The sequence below is a fragment of the Lissotriton vulgaris genome, chromosome 6 (genome assembly GCF_964263255.1).
Source record: "Lissotriton vulgaris chromosome 6, aLisVul1.2, whole genome shotgun sequence".
NCBI classification, from domain to species: domain Eukaryota; kingdom Metazoa; phylum Chordata; class Amphibia; order Caudata; family Salamandridae; genus Lissotriton; species Lissotriton vulgaris.
In genome coordinates this window covers 590302128-590319273 of record NC_141694.1, presented here as the reverse complement: position 1 = coordinate 590319273, position 17146 = coordinate 590302128, and the positions used below count along the sequence as shown (strand labels likewise).

Genomic DNA, 17146 nt, shown 5'->3' with positions numbered 1-17146 from the left:
TCATGAAAGATACATAATGAGCTTTAGGCTTTTTCCAACGCAGAACCCATTATTCTCACCCCAAATAATCACAAAAACGCAAGAAATAACAAATCAATCATGGGCTTATGAAGCACAGCCACTCACCGAAAGGGCCTTCAAGGTGCCGGGGGGGGGGGGGGGGGGGGGGGGGGGTGGCAGGGGCACAGCCCCTGGGTGATCCCAGTGATTCTCAACAAGCAACCAACAACCAATCCCAGTGCAGCTGTGGCAAAGCACAACCAATAACAGCACAATATACAGTGCCAACCAACCAATGGTAGCGTGACTCGTGTCTTAAATAAAGGGAACCTTTATATCTAAGAGGCCCAGCTCAATTCACAGGCGGATAGACTCTGCCGCTTCAACGTTTAACAACATTTCCGGTCAGATATTACACACTGAAGCCCAGAAGACAACTTCTACATATATGATTACCCTTTTCAAAATGTTTTAAAAACTGTTAAGCAGCACATCTGTGAAAGCACCAGCTGAAAAAACAACTTACAACACTACTGATGAGAAAATGACGCTAATCCCATCTTTCTTCCACAATAGTTTTTTAGCTGTCTGACAATTAAAGGCATTGGTAAAAGGTAAAACACAAATTCGAAAGGGAACAGATTGTTCTACTCTGTAGAGCAAGTACAGCAGTGTAGACAGTGAGGGTAACCTACTGCACACATCAGCCAGTGCACACATTCTGTATAAAAAGGCTGCTGCCTTTCTTACTGTGTTACCTCCATTTTTTTTTTATTTCTAAAGGAGATTTTTTTGTAAATGCCATCTATAAAGGAAAAAAAAAGTTACCTTTAGAAAAGGAGTTAAATAGTCATTATTAAGAGAAATGTTCTCATTTGAAAAATGTGTTTCAAAGGGGGCTGAGTTGCCTATCTACAAATATGCCAGCTGTGCTTAGGCATTCCAGCAAAGCTTGAATCCAATCGCCTCACAAAAATGTGTGGGGTCCGGCTGTTGAAGTGCTCAGTTCACTTGACCGATCTGTAGACTTTCTTCTGGATCAGCGGCCGGAAGCAGAGAGTGAATGCCAGACTGGCCTGATAAAACCATGAGGCAGTGATAGCAGCTATGTATGGATGACAGTTTGCGCCACAGGTACAGTTAATAGGTGGGAAAGAGAACGGATATGCTTCTGTAAGGAAACGGCCCCAGGGATTTCCTTGGAGCTACCCACAGAGATGTGCTAGGGACTACCTCAATGGATATCATGTGGTACTGGTCTACCCCACAAACTAAAGACTAGCAGAGATTCAGTGAGGAGATGCTCAATGTACCAGAGGCAGCTTTACTTTTCACCCGTTGCTCAAAAAGTATGAAATCTGCAATATAGGAATATGCACATATGGCATGACGATGAGGCCTCACAACAAAAAGCATAGAGACCTGAAAGAGAAATGGGATGAATTTTCATCACAACCCTCTTCCAGTGGTCCTACCTGACTGAAGGCAGAGGGGGCTGCAGTTTTTGGAGGCTCTAGTTCCCAGGGAGACAATATGATGACCATGTTGGGAGAGCTTTTAGAGCCAAACCAACTGAATGAAGAAAAAATGGCCAATCTTGCACACTCCAGGACATACGTTGCTTTGGTGCTTTAGACATCAGGGTACTTATTTTGGAAGGCAGTAAATGATGAGGATGAAAGGTAACATCAGTTTGAACACTGTCATTACACTGATCTCCTGATTGGAGACCAAGTTAAAAAAGCCGGAGAGCATGGTTGGATGTAGAGATTAAGGTTGGTTCAGGTTCCACTTTCATGGCTAAACAATGATATAAGCCAAATTACAGGTTATCCTGCAGGGTACTATGCAGGGAAGGGATTACTTTTGCCAGAGAGGTGGTGGAGAATTCTGACAAGAGTCTTTTATTGACAGGAGCTATGTTCAGGCATGCAACTGGTGAAACCGGAAAGTGCTAGACACAGAGAAATGATTATTAAAGGGGCTATGAGAAAGTTTAATCCTGTTTTTTTATAAACAGCAAGTTCAACTATTTCCAAACAAGAATTTTTTTTTACCACTCAACGTAAGAAATGCAAACTATCAGAAAGAGATGTTAGTCTTGTGTTGGGAGATCTCCCTCTGGTGCGCTTCTAGGCTATAAGTTAGGATGGACAGCAAGACATTTTGCTTCATTCAGCTCAAGGCTACCAGGAGACCATATTAAGTGGAAAAGATGACGGGCGTGGCCAAGTCGGAGACCGAGATTGTAGACCGGCGTTGAAGCTTCGCCGGTCGACGTAGCAAATACGTGATTTCCCACCCTACAGCGAGACCACCAGGCCGGGAAAGGACATCAGGATGCAGCGGAAGGGATCCTGATCGACATGCACCCCTGAATGCAGCGAGAAACACAGCAAAACGGTGGCATTTGGCGATCGTGCAGCGGGCGGATTAGTTCCAAGATGGCGGCGTCGACGGAATAAGGAGGACCCGAGAGCCACAGCCGGGAGCCTGAGACTGCAATAAGGGTGCGGTGAGTCTGCGGGACGGGGCAGTGAGTGGCAACATTTTGAGCTGGGCAGAGATCTATTATCGCGGGAGGTCCATTTGGCCTCCGGCGCTCTGAACGAAGCGCACACACACACACGGTGGTGCGGTTCGCGGTGACGTCAAGGGACAGGGCCTGTACCCGCTGACGTGGCTGCAACGGGCGCGGCATCACCAAAGCGCCCTGGAGGCTCCCCCTCCCCGCCAAAAGTGCTCCTGCTTGGCAGCGGCCCGCGCAGCTCTCCCCTGCAAGGCCTCCACATACCTGCACTATTGAGCACAGCAGCGAGACGCCTGAAACACGCACGGGCACCCGGCCCTAAGTAACATATCCAACGCTTCCACCAGCACAAGCTACAACAAGCGCAAGGCGGTACCAGTTTGCCACAAATTGGCTTGTCTCCACGCCACAGGCATCGCGGGAATACCGCGACTATCCCACTGCCATAGAACACACTCAACAACAGCGCACTTCCCACGAACCCTCCCACCCCAAGCTACCAAGACAAAGATAGCTGCCGGCTGAATGTTGCCTTGTCTCATGAACATCGTATCCCCTCTTGCTTAATCCTTCCCCACCACCCTTTACAATTTCACTGCGGCCATAACCAGAAGACTCTGATATTGGGCCACATTGACGCTTGGTGGGGGAGTAATAGAATGGGACGCAAGGATCCTAAACAAAGCCTCCTCCCCTTCAAAAAGGTTTCTGACACAGCCCAAGACACTACAGACACCATGGCGGAGGGTGGCCAGAAAGACATAGCGCTAGAGGGGAATATGAACCAACTAGGCTTGGTAGTTTAGTCTGCCCTGTTCCCATGATGCACTGGGCCAGGGACAGACTGATTTGCATATAGCCAGGTTCTGAGCTGGGATGGTGCAGTGAGCTAAATAACGGTGATGGATCAAACCCTGATCTTTGGACTGGGTAAGAGTGGTCTGCTTAATTCAGACACTCTGTTCATCACCACCCCCTTTTCTGAACTGTTTATATGGCATTTCTTGCATGGAGACGTTAAATGTGCTGGGATTTCAATAAATAATTTTCTAGTATTATATGACAGTTGCCACGTAGCCGTAGGGGCGCTGACACAACCCCTAATGGTGTTCACCTTAAGATTGATGTGTGAATTTAGCAAGTACCATTTATGGTTATTTTTCAGCACTGCAGAGGAAAGATTGGTACTGCACTGTTATTTGTTATCAATGGTTTTGCCTCTCTAGTTGGGCGGGGAGGTTGGGTGGGCGGTGGGGGGTGAGGAGGGGACATTGTTTAGAGGCACTGGTACATCTTTAGGTTTACATTTTGACGTTTACGGCAGGTACATGTGGTAAATTTTCATTCAGTACTCTCTCACCATCACCATGGCTCAGTTAGGGCATAATGCTGGCCCCTCGGGGTGATCTTGGCAACCTGGAACGTATGCGGCCTGAACAACTCTCGTAAGAAAAGACAGGTAACACAGTATTTACTACGTCACAAGGTAGATGTAGTTCTCTTGCAGGAAACTCATCTGCCTCCTACCGATCAGGTCTGCTTTGCCACAAACTGGGGAACACACTGATATTTTGCAAACTACAGTAACTACGCTAGGGGCACTGCCATGCTCCTACATAAGCGACTACCCTTCCATTCGAGTTCAGTACTGCGAGATAGCGAAGGAAGATGAACAAGTTACTTACCTTTGGTAACGATATATCTGTAAGAAACAGTAGTTAGTATTAGATTCCTTACCTTAGAATATCCCCAGGCGTCAGACTGGATCCGGAAATTTTTGCGTAGCAATACCCCTGTGCGTCGTTAGGCGTCGTCTCTGGCTCCGCGTCCGTCGTCGGCCGCGCCGGAATGACTGAGTACTTAGACGCCGCCCATGCGCGCTGACGTCCGTTCTTAGACACAGCTTTTCCGCGCCAGATACGCAGAGCCATGCTAGAACCAACACTGGTGCCAAGAAACTAGGGCCCTGAAAGGGGATGACCTTAACCCTAGGTATCAGTTCGCAGAACGGGGAGGATGGGTGGGGCGGTAAGGAATCTAATACTAACTACTGTTTCTTACAGATATATTGTTACTGAAGGTAAGTAACGTGTTCATCAGAAAGAAACAGGTTAGTATTAGATTCCTTACCTTAGAGTAGATACCCCAGCAATACCAACTCCGGTGGTGGGTCTGCGAACCAATACTTACACCAGAAAGTCCTGGAGGACGGAACGGCCAAAGAAGCCATCCCTCCGGACTGGACTGTCCAGGCAGTAGTGCCTCGCAAAGGTGTGCAGCAAAGCCCACGTAGCCGCCTGGCAAATGTCCTGCAGGGGGACTCCCCGACCCAGGGCAGTAGTAGCCGCAGTGGCCCGAGTGCAATGGGCCCTCAGCCCAACTGGAGGCTCCTTTCTAGCCAAGGAGTAGCACGCCTTGATGCATAAGACGACCCACCGAGAGATGGTCCGCTTATGCACCGCCCGTCCCTTCTTCGCACCTACGTAACCAACAAAGAGTTGGTCATCCACCCGCAACTGGCGTGTGCGATCCACATAGAATGAAAGCGCACTTTTTGGGTCCAGACGATGGAGCCGCTCTTCATCCTTTGAAGGATGCGGAGGCGGAAAGAAGGAGGGCAAGTTGATGGACTGCCCGATGTGGAAAGCAGAGACTACCTTGGGCAGGAAAGAGGGTCTTGTACGCAACACCACTTTGTCCGGATGTACAGACAGGAAAGGGGGTTTGCAAGATAGAGCCAGGAGCTCACTCACTCTCCTGGCAGAGGTGATGGCAACCAGGAAAGCTGTCTTCAAAGTGAGAAGACGGAGAGGACAAGAATGAAGTGGCTCAAAGGGAGCGCACATCAGGAAGGTAAGATCCAGGTTCAAGTCCCACTGAGGCATCACAAAGGGAACAGGTGGAAACATCTGTGATGCCCTTCAGAAAACGAGTTACTATAGGGGACTTGAACAAAGAAGGTTGATCAGGCAGCCTTAGGAAGGCCGAAAGGGCAGAAAGGTAGCCCTTGATAGTGCCCAGAGCAGAGCCCTGCTGGGCAAGAGAAAGAAGGAAGAGAAGTACCTCAAAAAGAGGGACAGAAAGGGGATCCACAGCCTTTGCTGTGCACCATGCCACAAATCTGTTCCACCGGCAGGCGTATACCGACTTTGTGGAGGGACGCCTGGCTGCCAGAATAACATTACAAACTTCAGGAGGCAGGTCAAATGGCCTCAACTGTCGCCGCTGAGTCTCCAAGCATGGAGGTGGAGACTGGACAGGTTCGGGTGGAGGACCGTCCCCTGCTGCTGCGACAGAAGGTCCTCCTGAAGAGGCAGACGGATCGGGGGACCGAATGACATATTGAGTAGCTCGGGATACCAGTACCTTCGAGCCCAGTCCGGAGCCACAAGGATGACTTGGGCCCGGTCGCGCCTGATTTTCTTCAGCACTCTGGGCAAAAGTGGTATAGGCGTAAAGGCGTATAACAGACCGCAACTCCACTCGCGACGAAATGCGTCGCCGAGCGAGTGCCGCCTTGGAAAATCCAATGCGCAGAACTGATGACATTGCGCATTCTCTTCGTTGGCGAATAGATCTAACGAAGGCTCTCCCCACTGCAGAAAGATGCCTTGCGCCACGTGCGAGTTCAGACGCCATTCCTGATCCATCAACCACCGTCGGCTGAGTTCGTCCGCCCTGGCGTTCAGAGAACCTGCCAGGTGTTGAACAACCAGGGTCACGCCCTGCTGTTCCAGCCACTGCCAGAGGCGCAGAGCTTCTTGACAGAGGGTCCAGGACCACACACCGCCCTGTTTGTTGCAGTGCCACATGGCGGTGGTGTTGTCCGTGAACACCTGCACTTCACTCCCTCGGAGAGAGGGGAGGAATGCCTTCAGTGCCAGACGAATTGCCCGCAGCTCCAGAAGGTTGATATGGAGCTGGGACTCAGCCAGAGACCAGAGGCCTCTGATCTCTGCCTCTCCCATGTGGCCTCCCCAGCCCTGGAGGGACACGTCCGTCACAACTACGTGCTCCGGTTGGGGAAGGGAGAGGGATCTGCCGCTGACCCAATCGCGGTCTGTGAGCCACCACTGCAGCTGTCTCGCAGTGCCCTCCGAGATCAGGACATGGTCGGACAGGTTGCCCTGATGCTGGGCCCACTGAAACTTCAGGTCCCACTGCAGAGCGCGCATCCGCCACCGGGCGTGATGCACCAGAAGGAGGCAGGAAGCCATCAGCCCCAGAAGCCGCAGCGTCAACCTGACCGAAACCCGGGATAAAAGCTGAAAGATCAGAATCAGAGCCTGGATATCCCGGACTCGCTGCTCGGGAGGATAAACCCGAAACTGCGCCGAGTCCAGAACAGCTCCGATGAAGAGGAGCTTTTGGGAGGGACACAGGTGTGATTTCGGCACGTTGATTGAAAACCCCAGCAGGTGCAGGAGATCCGCCGTAATCTGGAGGTGGTTGACTACTGTCTGGGGCGAGCCCGCCTTCAACAACCAGTCGTCGAGGTAGGGGAAGACTGAAACCCCTAACCTGCGCAGATGAGCTGCGACCACCGCCATCACTTTCGTGAACACCCGTGGGGCGCTGGTAAGGCCAAAGGGGAGCACGGTGAACTGAAAGTGCTCGAGGCCTACTGTGAACCGCAGGTAACGCCAGTTGGCCGGCAGGACCGGGATGTGAAAGTAAGCGTCCTGCAAGTCTAATGCCACCATCCAGTCTTGCGGGTCTAGGGCAGCCAAGACCTGGGCCAAAGTCAACATCTTGAACTTCTCCTTCCGGAGGAAGCAGTTGATGTTCCGTAGGTCCAAGATAGGGCGTAGGCCCCCTTTGCCCTTCTTGGGAACCAGAAAGTAGTGGGAGTAACAACCACACCCTACTTCTGGCCCAGGAACGCGCTCGATGGCCCCCTTGGCCAAGAGGGCCGTAACTTCCTCCTTCAGAAGTCGCAAGTGGTCCCCCGACACGCAGTGGTACTGCGGTGGCATGGCTGGAGGGGTCGCCTCGAGGGGGAGGGAGTAGCCCCTTCAGACGATTTGCAGCACCCACCTGTCCGATGTGACGGTGCGCCAGTGGGAGAGGTGATGGCGAACCCTGCCCCCCACTGGCGTCACATGGGCCTGAAAACTTGGAAGGTTTTGAGGCGGATGCTGCGGGAGAGGGTGCGGACTGGCCTCGCCGTTGTCCCCGACCGCCTCCCCGGCGGTTTCCACGGCCGCCACCGCGCTGAAGATTCTGTTTAAGCAGGGTGTGGCTGGCGGCACGTGTGGGGGCGCCCCTTCCTTGGCCACGAAAGGAGCGAAAGGCACCAGACTGCTGGCGCGGGCCGAGAGGCCCAAGGACTTGGCCGTAGCCCTGGAGTCCTTAAAGCGCTCAAGCGTGTGGCCTGCCTGGTCGCCAAACAGGCGACGGCAATCAAACGGCATGTCCAGAAGAGTAGCCTGGACATCGGCCGAAAAATTGGCGCACCGCAACCAGGCGTGGCGTCGAACCGCCACTGTTGTAGCCATCGCTCTGCCCAGTGTATCGGTGGTATCCAGTCAGCACCGGATAGAGTACCGTGCCGCATCTCGACCCTCCACTAGGGCTTGGGCGAGTTTAGCCCTGACCTCCTCAGGGCATTGTGGCAGCACGTCCGCAACCGTGTCCCACAGGGTGTGGGTGTAGCAGCCCAAGAGGCATGCGGTATTCACTGACCGCAGTCCCAGACTAAGGGACGAGAAAAATTTCTTGCCAAACTGTTCAAACCTCTTGGATTCCCTGTCGGGAGGAGCCGACGGGAACGCGGTCTGGGCGTTAGAGGCCTGGATAACCAGGCTCTCGGGGGTGGGGAGGGTTGACAGGAAGCTAGGGTCACCCAGAGCCGGGCGGTAACGTCTGGCCACGTTCCTGTCCACAGGCTGTCCTGAGGCGGGCTTGGAACAAGTGCCCAACAGAACGTCACATAAGGCCTCATTGAACGGCAGCAGAGGCTCGACCAAGCTTGACTGCGGTTTGAGGACCACTGTGAGGAGATTAGTCCTCACGGCCGCTGAGGGGAGCGTAAGGTTTAAGGCCTTAGCTGCCCGCATCAACACTACGCTATAGGCTGCTCCCTCCTCCGTAGCCACGGTAGGAGGGGAGACAAAACCAGTGTCTGGAGAGAGGTCCAGGCCACTGGCATCCCCAAGCTCCACTGTCCAGTCCGCTTGGTCCTGACACTCCCGTGTCAGAGGGTCCTCAGACCCCTCTCAGTCCTCTTCGTCACCCAATTCCTGGTAGCCAGGATCAACAATCGGGGTCCGTTCGTTAAAGTGGAATGTACCTATTGCTGTCTCATACGGCTCCCAAAGGGGCCGTGTCGACGGCTGAACGGGAGCGATAGAAGGACTGGGGCCGGCGTCGACCGAAGTCGGCGCCGGTGGTGACACCCTCGGGGACGGCGGCGGTGAGGTCGTAAGGTCGACCGGCGTCGACCCGGATCAGGTCGGGGCCTGCGGCGCCGGGACCGAAGTCGCCGGCGGCGCCGGGGCTGAAGCAGCCGACGGCGTCTGTGCCGGAGCACCTGACCCGCTAGGCCCCGGAGCCGGGCCCACTGGGCCCGAAGGCACCGTGGGGCCCGGCGGAGAAGAGAGCGACCTCATGGCCATGAGGTACTGCTCGATCTCCTCCCGCGTCGCATCTTGCTCAGGGACCCGAAGGTATGGGGCAGGATGGGGCGCCTGCGACTTCGGCGGAGCCGCGTGGGTGGTGCCACCCAAAACCCCAGCCGCATCGGGCGAGAGTCGGGGGCGGTCGGAGGAGCGATGACGCCGCTCCGACCTCTCATGCCTCTTACCTGATGAGGAAACAGAAGACCGATGCAGACTTCCGGAGGTGCGAGGGCTCCGACCCCGCGACCGGTCCCTCGACCTCCCGTGGGACCGGGATCTCGAATGGCGCGGGCCGACTGCTGGAGCTCGAGCCGCTTGCGGGACCGCTCCCGCCTAGCCTTCGACGTCAGGGCATAACAGTCGGAACAGGATCGGTCGTCGTGGTCGAGGCCTAGGCACTGCAGACACCGGCGATGGGGGTCGGTATTCGAAATCAGTCGACTACACTTCGAGCAGGGTTTGAACCCGGGCAACCCTACCGGCACCTGAAAAGTCGAGAACGACTAGAAGGGGATCAAAAATTATCAAAAAGTTTTAGTCAAAGAGTGACTAAGGGGTAGAGTTGCTCCGGATCTGCGCTAGCTGGCGCGGAAAAAAGAACTGACGTCAGCGCACATGGGCGGCATCTAAGTACTCCGACTAAGTCATTCCGGCGCGGAAGACGACGGACACGGAGCCAGAGACGACGCCTAACGACGCGCAGGGGTATTGCTACGCAAACATTTTCGGATCCAGTCTGACGCCTGGGGATATTCTAAGGTAAGGAATCTAATACTAACCTGTTTCTTTCAGATATATCATTGTTCTGGACGCCTTAATGGGACACAAAATAGCACTGGTCTGTGTATTTGGCCCCAACAGTGACCCCCCAGACTTTTATTACACCCTGCTTTCTAAATTGGCACAACTAGGCCCGGTCCCCTTCAGGTGGGGGGTGATTTTAATATTGTCCAGGATTTATCGTCTGACACCACATAGAGAGCGCCGGATATCAAACCACGGGTGCGAAAGGCGCTGAGCTCACTTTGTGAACATTTCGTCCTGATCAACATATGTAGGACACAAAGTCCGCACTGCACGGACTACACTCACTAAAGTAGCAGTTAAAAAACATGGACGAGACTAGACTACTGGCTGGTATCCCCTGACTGTCAGCTGGTGCCAAGCGGTCAAGACGCTCCAACGAACATTCTCAGACCACTCTCCAGTATTGTTAACTTTGAAGGTCCGCGCCCTGAGGGTTTTGAAAGGCAGTGGCGATTCCCCAGCCGCGCACTAGATGATGAAGTTTTTCGACAGGAATTACCGGAGGCAATAGAAGACACTTTACCCTTAACACTGGCTCAGTTGTGGAAGGGTTTCAAAGCATACATGAGGGGAATGTGTATATCTAAGAATGCCGGTGTATTGCAAGACTTGCGCAACACGTTAGCCCGTCTGGAGCAGGAATTAGGGGCATTAGACACTAAACAGCGCCAGGCAACAGGTCCTGACTTAGACAAGCGCAGACTGTCCCTCCTCACAGAATTCAGAGACACCGCTGAGAGAGAAATACTTTTTATGGGAAAGTATTATAACGCCAGGGCATACGGCGAAAGCGAGCGACCAAGTCGAGCTCAAATGATTAGACCCCCCCTATTGTAAGGCATACATACCAGAGTTGAAAACCACATCGGGGCAAATAATCACGGACCCACTGGACATCCAGGGGGAATTTTTGTCCTACTTTAAGACTTTATACACCACCAAATTGGGTATGGATAAAACAAATCAAGAGAGTTATTTATCTGAAGTTGCATTAGTGTACCTTGACAAGTTCATGCAGGACTTCCTTGCTAAACCCATGTAGGAGGAGAGCATAGAGGAGGCCATCTCTGCCCTGAAGAGTTCCTTGGCTCTGGGACTCAACGGTTTTACAGCAGATTTTTATAAGGCCTATAAAGATTTATTGATACCCCAGCTCCTTGAAATGTATGCAGAATCCCTTGAGCGGCAGATACTGCCTCTCACCCTGCATGAGGTAGTCATCATTTTACTCCCCAAACCCAGAAAAGACCCCCTGTTGTGCTGTACCTATTGACCATCATCACTGTTAAATTTAGACTACAAAATACTGGCAAAGGCTCTGGCGTGCCGACTGTCCCTTAATGGCGTCTTTAATTTCCCCGGCCCAATCTGGATTCATAGCTCACTGTTCGAAAGCCTTCAATCTACGCACTTTGTTTAACACACTACAAATAATTAACCCTGAAACCCCTGTGGCGGCTATCCTATTAGATACAGAAAAGGCGTTTGATTCCCTTGAATGGCCTTTCATTCTATCCATCATGCAACGCATGAGAATGCCGTTTGGTTTCATTGCCACGACTGCCCTGCTATATAGTCAGCCGACGGCTCGACTCAAACTAAATAGTACATTGACTCCATCCTTCTCACTTTCACGTGGCACCAGGCAGGTCTGCCCACTGTCCCCATCGTTATTCATTTTAGCCATGGACCCCCTTATAAGGCACTTCCAAGAGAATCACCTTCATAGAGGATTACAGTTTAATACCAGCCCATTGTTAGTCGTGTATGCAGATGATACGATTTTATTTGTTCATAACCCCCAGACTAATTTGGATCCCCTAAACCGGGAAATTTCACGTTTTGGTGTATACTCCGGACTGGGAATCAACTGGCACAAATCTGTAATTTTTCCACTCACTGCCATTACAGTGGGACCTGGAATTCCCTCTGGAATGGAATACTGATTTGGTTTAATACCTAGGCATACATATGCATCTTGAACGGAGCAGATCATCCGCCGCAATTACGGGAGAGCTATCTCTAAACTGGAGATACAGATCGAGAAATGGCTGAAACTCACACTATCCATGGCGGGTCGAGTTTCCCCTCATCAAAATAGTTGTGCTTCCTAAATTTTTTATTTTTTTTAAAATTCTTTTTATTGTTGCATCAGAAGTATCACAAACGTAGGAATTAGCATACGGTAGGGCGTCAACATTCCGCCCTGCCCGTTAGTTATGCAACTTTTCTTATTTCTGGATTCCACACGCATCATTAGAACACTTAGCTCTTGAACTTGAAACATAAAGAGAACATAATAAAATAAAGCAATCCCCCAAACAGCAGCCTGCCTACCCACCTCTTCCCCCTCCTCCCCCCTGGACCCACCCCTCCCCCACTATGGAACTCCTACCCACCTCGCATACATGATCTGAGCATTGAAGTATGTACATGACCATCAGAGATCCCCATCGTACTTTCTGCCACATCAGGGGCTCCCCTGACCTCCTATTCCTAGTCTACAAGGCCTCATTCCAGTCCATGGTATTGTCTCCACTTTGCCCACACTCTCCGAAACTTTTTTGGGCAGCCCCTGGCTTTGTAAGTCACTCTCTCTGCCGCCATGTACAGATCTAGCCCCCTCCTCCATTCCTCCAAATCTGGCCTTTTGGATGCCCCCCAGTATCTTGCAATATCCCTTTTCGCCACCATGAAAGCCAGTACCAGAAAGATAACCAAAGGGCGAGTCAGGTCCACTTCTGTCGTCATGCCCAGCAGCGCCAACCTAGGGTCGCGCGGTATGTCCACCCCCCAGTACCTCCTCCAGTTCTAGGAACACGCCTTCCCAGTATTCTTGAATGACTTCGCAGCCCCAGAGTGTGTGAAAAAAAATTGCCATTCTGCTGGTGACACCTAAGGCACGCTGTGTCAGTTATCCTCCCCATTTTAAAAAGTCGCACCCAGTCAAAGTAGGATCTGTGGAGCACCTTGAATTGTATGAGTCGGAGCCTCGACTTAATTGCTACCTCGCGTGGGTGCAGGAGGACAATCTCCCAATCCAGATCCTCCATGCCTCCCACGTCTGCCTCCCATTTAGCATATTGTTGGTCAAAGTTTTATACGCAAGGGATATCGCCCCGCCCAGTGTCTGTTCCTGCAGTAATCTACCCTCCAGTGGGGCGTATTCTGGAATGTCTGAGTGTGATGTTTTGTGCCCTCCATGCGTGCCTCAGCTGTGCATATTTGTAGTACTGGGTGTTGTGCAAGCCAAATTCTTCCTTAAGCGCCTAGAAGGTTTTCAATTCCCCCCTCGCTATCACGTCTCCCACCATTGAGATACCGATATTGTCACACCGTGTGAAGCCTCTCAGTTTATTAAGTTCTCCCAGCCACGTGCAGCACCCTAGTGGTGTCTGTCGGGTGGGCCTCTTGTCCCATCCCATTCGTTTTGTCGCCTTATGCCACGCCGTCAGCGTAATCCTCGTGGCCGATAGGTACTGCTTTCCCACCGTCCCTCCATAGAGGTAGTGCAGTATATTCTTGTTTGTCCACTTAGACCTTTCTAGTGCGTAGGTAGGGTGATCGGCTGCCGCATGTAGCCACTCGTTAATCGGGGCGAGGTGTTCCGCCCAATAGTACGCCTCCAAGTTGGGAAGCGAAATCCCTCCACTGTATTGGTGACGCTGTAGTGTGGATAGGGCTACTCTCGGTTGTTTCCCCAGCCACAGGAATGCCCGCAAATCCGCATGGATTTTAGTCAAAGTCTTGGCTGGTAGTGGATAGTATTCGTTCTGAAGTGCGTAGAGAAACTTCGGTAGTAGGACCATTTTATAGAGTGCAGCGCGTCCCAATAAGATGAGTGGGAGCTGTCTCCACCTATCCATCTCTACCGTTGCACCTACCATTACTCGGGCTACGTTGTTGGTGAAGGAGCGTTCCCTATCCAGCGTTATATATATTCCTAGGTACTGAAAGCCTTCCGTAGTATGGATGAGTAGCCCTGGCAGGCACTCCCTCCGTTCTTTGCCTTGTGGGTCATAGAGGACTGATTTGTGCCAGTTTATAGTGTGCCCCGCCCTTGCCCCGAAATCGCCTAGTTCTCTGTAACTGACCCAGACACGACAATCCCAGAACTGTTCAAACAACAGCACGTCATCGGCATACAAGGATATTTTCTCCTGTGTTGCGTCTGAGTCTCCCCACGTGAAGCCCCTGATCCCCTGGTTCTGCCTAATCCGTATCGCTAATATTTCTATTGTAAGGGTAAAGAAAAGGGGGGACAGTGGGCAACCCTGGCGCGTGCCCCTGCCGATTGTAAATTCGCGGGACAACCTCCCGTTAACCCGCACTCGTGCCCTCGGGGCTGAGTATAGGACCTGAACCCATTTCAAAAACTTGGGGCTAAACCCAAACTGCTGGAGGGTCTCCATCAGGAAAGGCCAATGGACTGCGTCGAAGGCCTTCCCCGCGTCCAGGGAGAGGAACCAGTGGGGTTCACTTCTCCCTCGAACCTCCTGTAGCCAATTATCAGTGCGGCGGAGGTTTAATTTGGTCGCCCTATCCGGAAGGAAACAGGACTGGTCCATATGCACCAGATCTGTAATGACCTGTCGTAGACGTTTAGCCAGGACAGTGGCCAAAATCGTTGTCTCCATATTGAGGAGGGAAATTGGGCGGTAGGAGGCACAATCGTCCCTGGGTTTTCCCTCCTTGTAGATCGGGACGATAGTGGCCAAGGCGGTAGACTCTCTGCCTGATATGCCTCTACGAATAAAGCTTTTATATGTCATTGCAACAAATCCGCCGTCCGTTTGAAGAATTCTGCCGGGAAGCCATTGGGTCCCGGTGATTTTCCAGATTTCAGCGATGCAATGGCTTCCGATATTTCCTCCAGTGTCAACTCAGCCTCTAAGGCCGTGCTGGCCTCAGCGGACAGAGTCGGCACTTCCATATCGCACATGTAGCGTAGGGCGTCCTCCCTGTCACCCAAGTCCCTGGCCCTATAGAAGTTCTCATAATATGTCGCAAAGGCGTCCGCTATGGCCTCGTCCGTGTTCGCCCATCTGTTACCTGCCAACGTGATCTGATCCACCCACCTTGCCGCTCTTTCTTTCCTGCTCAACCATGCCAAGAGTTTTCCGGACTTGTCACCTACATCATATAATCGGTGGAGTGTTGCCAACGCCTGAGTGCGTGCCTCGTCAGTGACCATTTCCCTGTAGTGTCTCTGCGCGTCTAACAGTTTCCTAAGGAGTGTCGCTCCCTTCTGCTGGTGGTACTCTGCTTCTAGGGTTAAGATAGACACCTCTTCACTCGCTATCTTGTCCTGCCGTTTCCGCCTAACTTCACCCAGCCTACTTTGTATGCGATCTCTCAGGACCGGTTTCATTGCCTCCCAAAGGGTGACCCCAGAGTCAACCGTGCCCTCATTTTCGGCCATGTAAACCTGTATGTCCGCTCGCATACCCCAAAGTATTTCCGGCGTTTGGATGTCCCAGGCCGCTAGTCGCCATTCCGCCTTCCTCTCTCCTCTCTCTCGCCCCAACTGCACATACAGCGGGGAGTGATCTGAGATTCCCCTTGCTTTGTATTCTGCTAAATCTCTCGCGGAGACATCCTGCCTGGATACGAAGATATAGTCTAACCTAGAAAAGACTCTGTGGGCCCCCCCCCCCCGAGTAAAAGGAGTAGGCCTCCTGCATAGGATGAAGCGTTCTCCAGACATCGGTGAGGCCGATGATGTTCATTTGCCGCGCTAGGGCCGAAGTGAGCCCTACTGTATGAGGTGACCCCGACCGATCCTGCGAAGCGCACATAACATCATTAAAATCACCCCCCACTATTTGTATCGTATCGGCCGTGTCCAGTAGTATGGCAGTGATTGCCTTGAGTGTGCGTGCCTGTAACTTGGGTGGGGCATACACTGATAGGATCGTGTACCTACGCCTCTTCCAAACCCCCTGAACTCCCGCATAGGTCCCCTGTGGGTCTAGCCAGGTGCAGGTGACAGTGAATGGCGCCATCACCGTGTGGATTATCTAGTGTATCTGCCATTGTGTGTCACAATCTCCTTCCCATGTAGGTCCCTGGAGTAGGGATGGCTCTAGGTGTGGCATGGCGTGTCGCTGCTGTTTCTCAACGGACCCCCCCCCCCTTCCCCCCGCAACCCTCTTGAACCCCAACTTGAGGGAATGTAGAAACCAATTCCCCCCCCCACCCCCCCTCCCCACCTCCCTCCAATTCCAGTAGCATCCCAACCTGGGACCAAACTATCCACGGGAGAAGGCCTGTCGCCCTCTCACACATCCCTCCCAACACTAACCAACAACCAGCACTAAAAACTCAAGTAACAGCAGGGGGTGTGTCAACTTGCATGCTCCTTGTAGCCGAGCTGCAATCTCCCCGATCCCCGTGCACCATTTGTTCATGAGTGTGAGTCCTGCGCATCCATGGTCGGCCCCTGCCCTGAGGAGTCCTGTTCCAAATGCTGGATTTCTTTGAACAGCGGGTGTATCGAGTCGCCCACTGTATCTTCCTCCTCTCCTCCGGACGCGCGGCCCTCTGAGTCCTCTCCTTCTCCTTCCGAACGAATTCCATTCCGCAGGCAACTGAACCTAGAGCCTGCCACAGAGTTATTGCCCGGGGATGCCGATCTGCCTCCTCTCCTGTCATCCGTCCCTCGGGTTCGGTACGGTGTCACCGGGGTCTTTTGCTTTGTTCTCTGTGTTTTCCGCCGCTGTGGTTTCGGCAACTCCCAGAGCGGCCTTTCCCGTATTGATCTGTCCAGCACTTCTCGACCCGCCGCCTCTCTACTATTTAGGATAGGGCGTTCTTCAAGCCATTGCCACGCGTCCTCTGGGTGCGCGAAGAAGATGGATTTGTCCTTGTAGAGCACCAGGAGTTTGGCGGGGAAGAGGAGCATGTATTTCATGTTCAAGGACCTCAGTTTTGCCTTCACGGCGTCGAACGAGTGGCGCTGCTTTGAGACTTCCTGGCTGTAGTCCGGGAAAATCATAATGGTGGCATACTCAAAGCGGATCTCCCCCATTTTCCTGGTTTCTCGTAAGATCAAGTCTCTGTCTGCAAAGTTCAAGAAGCGCGCTATAACTGGTCTCGGTCTTGCCCCCTCCGGTGGTTTGGCCAGAAGGGCCTTGTGGGCCCTCTCGATGATGAAGCACGAGGAGAACTGCGCAGCTGGGAAGGTAGT

At 52.6% G+C, this 17146-nt stretch overlaps 1 protein-coding gene across 2 annotated transcripts in view; it reads right to left on the bottom strand.

The window, feature by feature from the left end:
- Positions 1-17146, bottom strand: part of ZNF292 (zinc finger protein 292) — a 635852-nt gene that overhangs the window by 439925 nt on the left and 178781 nt on the right. The gene's annotated exons all lie outside the window — the stretch shown is intronic.